The following is a 7,260-nucleotide window of genomic DNA, read 5'->3' as shown; positions in this document are numbered from 1 at the left end:
TCCAAAACCCCTGTAGTCGGTAATAAATCATTCAGTAGCAACTTGTTGAAAATCAGGCTAAATCTTAAAAACCCTTCCCATAAAAACCTTATATCTTAACGATGGGTAACTTACACAACCTACAGCCCTTGCCCCAGGGAGCTGGAAGGGGGGTTGTCAAAACCTGAAGACTGGTTATTTGACCTTTGGACTATTTTTAAGAAAATGGTTACCCTCAAAATTTTGATCGGCTGTTTTTTGGAGAAAAGCGGTGTGTGGGGGGGGGGCTTATCACGCTCCAGTCACCTTTGCCTCTTAAATAGGGCACTAGAATTTTTAATTTCAATCGAATGAGCCCCCTCTGAAGTTTATATGACCTTCCATATGAAGTGCCTCTGAGAAAAAAATAATAGACATTAAATATTAAGTCATAAACCCTCTTGACTCTTTACTATAGGTAACGTTATGGCATTGCCTCTGATTTAAACAGGTGAGTAGAACTTTCAATTTCCCTTACGACAAGAGCAGGTTATGTTAGATGCGCTGTCCAAATAATTCACCTCCCCCCCCCTAATTTGCAAATATATAGCCCAAATTATATAAAATACACATTATATGAAGGTTATATTTCATTAGGATTAACCTAACTTCAATTCTTGGGTGTTTTATTTAATTAATAAGTACCCGATTTTTGCCTAAAAATATTAAAGTTAAGCTTCTTTTGCCACCCCTGGACGACCAGCCAAGGGCACTTGCCCCCTACCCCTCTATATCCAGCCCTGATTTCCCTTCTAATGAACATCCAAAATTATCCAGGGGGAATATAGGGGGCAATTTTCTCGGGTGAATTTTCCACGGGAGAAAATTTTCTCTGGGGGAATTTTCCGGGGAGGGGGAGAGAAACGCTGAGACCCAATTGAAAGGTACTACCTTTTTATATTCAAGTGCTTATTTCAGAATGGAAGTCTTTTTTGTGTAAGATGTTTGTACCACTCCTAGGATAATTTTCGCGGGCACCATGAGCATGAGAAAGTTGAAAAATCAAATTTCTAGGCTTATGATGGTTTTTTATTGGGGGGGGGGAATAGGCTACTGTAAACATTACAATTTTTGTCAAAAAATATTACAATTTAGGCTTGTTTTGTCACTTATTTTATTCTTTCTATGCTTATCAACTTTCTAGGATATTGGTATTAACCAATAAATAGCAAATAAAATGTCAATAAATGACAAAGGCTCTTGTTTACACACATACACACACACAAAAACTTAGACCCACACGCAAAAACTTACATGCACACACAAACTTACATGCACACAAAAAATTACACACACACACACAAACTTACACACACACACACAAAACTTACACACACACACAAAACTTACACACACACACACACATGCACACAACTTACACACCACACACACTAAAACATAAACACACACACACCCAAACATACACACACACACACACACACAAACTTACACACACACACACACACAAAAACTATCACCAGCACACGATAAATATCTATAACAAAAAAGAATACATGCACACAAAAACTTACACACACACACACACACACAAACACACACACACACACACACAAAAACACACACACACACACCAAAACTGACACACACAAAAAAACACACACACACACACACACACACACAAAAACTTACACATGAACACAAAAAAACTCACACACACACGCACAAAAACTTGCACACACACACACACACACACACACTTACACACACACACACGACACACACACACACACACACCAAAACTTACACACACAAAACTACACACACACACACACACACACAAAACTTACACATGCACACGAAAACTTACATGCACACAAAGACTTACATGCACACACACACACACACACACACACACACACACACACACACACACACACACAAACACACACACACACACGAAGACTCACACACACACGCCAGAACTTACACACACAGAAAAAACTTACACACACACACACACACACAAAAACTTACACATGGACACAAAAGAACTCACACACACACGCACAAAGACTTACACACACACACACTCACAAACACACACACACACACACGAAGACTTACACACACACACACACAGACTTACACACACAAAAACTCACACATGCACACGAAAACTTACACACACACACACGAAAACTTACACACACACACACAAACACACAAACAAGAAACATCACAATCTAAACAACACACACACACACAAACATACACACACACACGCAAAAAAAAAAACTTACACATCAAAACAAAAACTAAGGTGCTCAAAAAAACTTACATTCACACAAAATCTTACACACACACACACACACACAAACTTACACACACACACACACACACACCAAAACACACACACACACAGCCAAAACTCACACACACACAAAAAATTACACACACACACACACACATACACAAAAACTTACACATGAACACACAAAAAACTCACACACACACAGCACAAAAACTTACACACACACACAAACACTCACACACACACACACGAAAACTTACACACACACACAAAACTTACACACACACACAACACACACACACACACACACAAGCAAACTTACACACACACACACACAAACACACACACAAAAAAAAAACAACACAGACTAACACAAACACACACACACAAACACACAAACATGAACACACAAAAAAATTATACACACACACAATATCTTACAAACACACACAATTACACACACACACACAAAACTGACACAAAGATGCAAAATCTTAGATGCACAAAAGAAAATACATGAACTCTAAAAAATACACACACAAAAACTAACATACACGCACAAAAACATACACACACACACAAGCTTTTCAGCACAAAATAAAAAACTTAAAAAAAAAAGAACCAAATAACACACACACACAAAAACTTACACACACACACACACACACAAAAATTAGGTTAGGTTAAGTTAGGTTAGGCTAGGTTAGCCTACGTACGCGAGGATAAGTAGGATAACCTAGCATAACCTAACTTAACATAACCTACTTTACTATAACCTAACCTAACCTAATCATACACCTAACTTTTTGCCTGTCTCTCACCTAACCTAAGCTAACCTAAGTGAAGCGTACATGGGCTAACCTAACCTAACTTAACCTAACCTAACTTAATCTAGCCTAACCTAACCATACTCGCCGGAAAAGGTTAGGTTAACTTATAATGAGCCCTCATGATATGTCAACCTAACTTATCTTAAGACGTGAATGTACTTAAGTCATCCGAGGAGGCCGAGAATTAACTACTGACCTAGTGAAGTTATGCAAGTTAAACTGGTGGACTAAGACCCCATGTCCAACCCAGGGTATTTCTGCCGTTCAGTTTGGTGGGCTGAGACTACACTATTATACTCGTAAATCTTAACCCTATGCGCTGGTGGACTAAGACCCCAATTTTCCAACTCTTGCATTTCATGACAGAAATTCAAAATGAACTTCTAAAAATCAAGAGAATGTAACTGTGAGAAGGTAAAGCACAACAAGTCACTACTGAAATATTCCAACTCTTACATTTCACGACTGAAATTCAATATGAAATTTGAAAAATTTAGACAATGTAACTGTGATATGGTAAGTGTGTAAGTTTTTGTGTGTGTGTGTAAGTTCTTGCGTGTGTGTGTGTTTTTGTTCGTGTGTGTGTGTAAGTTTTCGTTTGTGTATGTTTAAGTTTTTGTGTGTGTGTGTAAGTTTTTGTGCGTGTGTGCTAGCTTTTGTGTGCATTTAAGTTTTGTTTGCCTGTATTTTTTTTTTTCTATGTAGGTTGTTGCATGTGTGTTTAAGTTTTTTTGTGTGTGTGTAAGATTTTGTTTTTCTTATCTTTTTCTTGATTGTTTTTTTACGTGTGTGTGTGTATGTTTTCATGTGTGTGTGTGTGTGTAATTTTTTGTGTGCTTGTATTTTTTCATGTGGATGATTAAGTTTGTGTGTGTGTGTTTGTGTTTTTGTTTTTGTTTGTTTGTGTGTGTTTGTGTTTGTGTTTGTTTAAGTTTTTGGGTGTTTGTGTTAGTTTGAGTTTGCTTGTTTGTAAGTTTGTGTGTGTTTTTTAGTGGTTGTTGTCATTTTATTTTTTGTTTGCTTTTTTTTTTGTTAATGTTTGTGTAATCTTTTTTGTGTGTTTGTAAGTTTTTTTGTGTCTATGCTTTTGTGTTTGTGTTTAATTTTTTTTGTGTGTTTGTAATTTTTTGTGTGTTTGTGTGTGTTTGTAATTTTTGTGTTTGTGTGTGTGTGTATATATTTTTGTATGTGTGTGTGTGTATGTGTGTTTTATTTTTTGTGTGTTTAAGTTTTGGCGTGTGTGTGTGTAATTTTTCGTGTGTGTGTGTGTAAGTTTGTGTGCGTGTGTGTGTGTGTTTTTTAGTTTTTTTGCGTGTGTGTGTGTGTTTTTTTTGTGTTCTTGTTTAAGTTTTTTTGTTTTTTATGTGTGTGTGTGTGTATGTTTTTCTGTGTGTGCTTTTTGTTGCATCAGGTGTTATGTGGTCGTGTGGTTTTTTGTTCGAGTTTTGTGTGTGTGTGTGTGTGTGTGTGTTTAAGTTTTTTTGTTAATTATTTTTTTTTGTTTATTTATTTATTTATTTATAATTTTAAAGTTTTTGTGTGTGTGTGTGTGTGTGTATTATTCTGCGTGTGTGTGTGTAGATTTTGGTGTGTGTCTATTTGTGAAATTTTGTGTGTATGTGTGTGTTTTTGAGAGTGATTTTGTTTTAATTATATATTTATATTTAAATTGTGAGTTTTTAATATTTATTTATATAGAATTAGAATTATAGATTTATAGACATTGAAAGTTTTTGTGTGTGTGTATTAGATGTCTTGTGTGTGTAAGTTTTCGTGTGTGTGTGCGTAAGTTTTACTGTGTGTGTGTTTAAGTTTTTGTGTGTGGGTGTGTGTAAGTTTTAGTGTGTGTGTGTAAGTTTTCATGTGTGTGTGTAAGTTTTTGTGTGTGAGTGTTAGATTTTGTGAGTGTGTGTAAGTTTGTTTGTGAATGTAAGTTTTTATGTGCATGTAAGTTTTCGTGTGCATGTGTAAGTTTTTTGTGTGTATGTTTGTGTGTTTGTATGTGTGTTTGTGTGCATAAGTTTTCGTGTGTGTGTGAGCGTATGTTTTCGTTTGTTTGTGTAAGTGTTTGTGTGTTTGTGTGTAAGTTTTTGTGTGGGTGTGTAAGTTTTAGTTTTTTTGTAAGTTTTTGTGTTAATGTATGGTTTTGTGTGAATTTTAGTTTTTGCGTGGGGATGTTAGTTTTTGCGTGTGTGTTTATGTTTTATTGTGTGTGTGTGTGTTTAAGTTTGTGTGTGTCTAAGATTTTTTGTGTGTTATTTTTGACTTCTGTTTGTGTAAGTTTTCTTGTGTGTGTGAGTTTTTTTGTGTGTGTGTGTGTGTGTGTAAGTGTGAGTTTGTGTTTTAGTTTTTGTGTGTGTGTGTGATATTTTTTGTGAGTTGATTTACTTTTTTTGTTTTTGTGTTTAAGTTTTTGTGTTCATGTATTTGTTTGTTTTCAATTTTTTGGTTTCGTTGTTGTGTAAGTTTTTGTGTGTGTGTGTGTAAGCGTGTTGTGTTGTATTCTTTTTTGTTTTTTTTTTAGTTTTTGTGTGTGTAATTTTTTGTGGGTTATTGTGCGTTTGTGAGTTTTTTTTTTTTGTGTGTTTTTTTGTATGTGTTTGTGTTTGTGTGTTTGTTTTTTAGGGAGATCTTTTGTTTTTTTTATTTTTTTTGTTTTTTTGTTTGTGTGTGTGTGTTTGTGTGTGTGTATGTGTGTTTGTTTGTGTTTTTGTTTTTGTGTGTGTGTGTAAGTTTTCGTGTGTGTGTGTGTAAGTTTTTGTGTGTGCGTGTTATTTTTCGCGCGTTTGAGTAAGTTTTTGTGTGCATGTAAGTTTTTGTGTGCATGTAAGTTTTCGTTTGCATGTGTAAGTTTTTGTGTGTGTGTGTGTGTGTAATTTTGTGTTGGTGGGATTTATTTTGCGTGTTAGTTTATATTAGAGCTTTATTTAGCGTATTATATCGTGTGTGTGTGTGTGTATTATGGATTTTGTTTGTGTATGTGTGTGTGCGTGTGTGTAATTTTTTGTGTGTGCCTATCTTTTCATGTAAGTGTGTAAGTTTTTGTGTGTTTTTGTGTTATTTTTTGCGTGTGGGTGTAAGTGTTGTTGTGTGTGTTTGTGTGTGTAAGTTTGTGTGTGTTTCAGTTTTTGTGTGTGTGTGTGTAAGTTTTTGATTGTGGGTTTTAGTTTTTGTGTGTGTGTCTGTTTAATTTTTTGTGTGTCTAATCTTTTGTGTGTTTAAGTTTTGTAGTGTGTGTGTAAGTTTTCGTGTGTGTGTGTATAAGTTTTTGTGTGCATGTAAGTTTTCGTGTGCATGTGTAAGTTTTTGTGTGTGTGTGTGTGTGTGTAAGTTTTTGTGTGTGTGTGTAAGTTTTGGCGTGTGTGTGTAAGTTTTAGTGTGTGTGTGTGTAAGTTTTTGTGTGTGTGTGTAATTTTTTGTGCGTGTGTATAAGTTTGTGTGTGTGTGTAAGTTTTTGAGTGCAGATATGTTCTTGTGTGCTTGTTAGTTTTTGCGCGTTTGTTTAAGTTTTTTTGTGTGTGTGTAAGTTTTTGTGTGTCTAATATTTTTAGTTTTTATTTATTTATTTTTTGTGTGTGTTTTTTTTTTTTTTTTTGTGTGTGTGTGTGTTTTTAAGTTTTTGTGTGTGTAAGTTTTTTTTTTGTGTGTGTGTGTGTTATTTTTTGTGTGTTTTTAAGTTTTGGTGTGTGTGTTTTTTTTTGCTTGTGGGTGTTTGTTTTTGTGTGTGTGTGTGTATTTTTTGAGTTTGTTTTTGTGTGTGCATGTTTTTCTTAGTGTGTGTGTGAGTTTTTTTGTTTTCTTGTGTTAGTTTTTGTATTTGTGTGTGTGTGTAAGTTTTTGTGTGTGTGTATGTTTTTGAGTGGTTGTAAGTTAGATCGTGTGTGTGTGTGTGTGTGTAAGTTTTGTGTGTGTGTGTGTGTGTGTAAGTTTTTGTGTGCTTGTAATTTTTCGCTATCTTGTTTAAGTTTTTTTTGTGTGTGTTTGTGTTCTTTAGTTTGTGTGTGTGTGTGTGTGTGTAAGATTTTTCGTTTTTTTTTTTTTTTTCATGTGTGTGTGTGTGTATTTTTTCGTATTCATGTTTAAGTTTTTGTGTGTGTTAGTTTTGGAGTGTGTGTGTTTTTATTCGTGTGTTTTTGTGTT

Source organism: Artemia sp. Qi Xiang Cuo, chromosome 6 (assembly GCF_049724085.1).
Source record: "Artemia sp. Qi Xiang Cuo chromosome 6, ASM4972408v1, whole genome shotgun sequence".
NCBI classification, from domain to species: Eukaryota; Metazoa; Arthropoda; class Branchiopoda; order Anostraca; family Artemiidae; genus Artemia; species Artemia sp. Qi Xiang Cuo.
The sequence above is the reverse complement of the archived record's forward strand: the minus strand, read 5'-3'. Positions refer to the sequence as shown.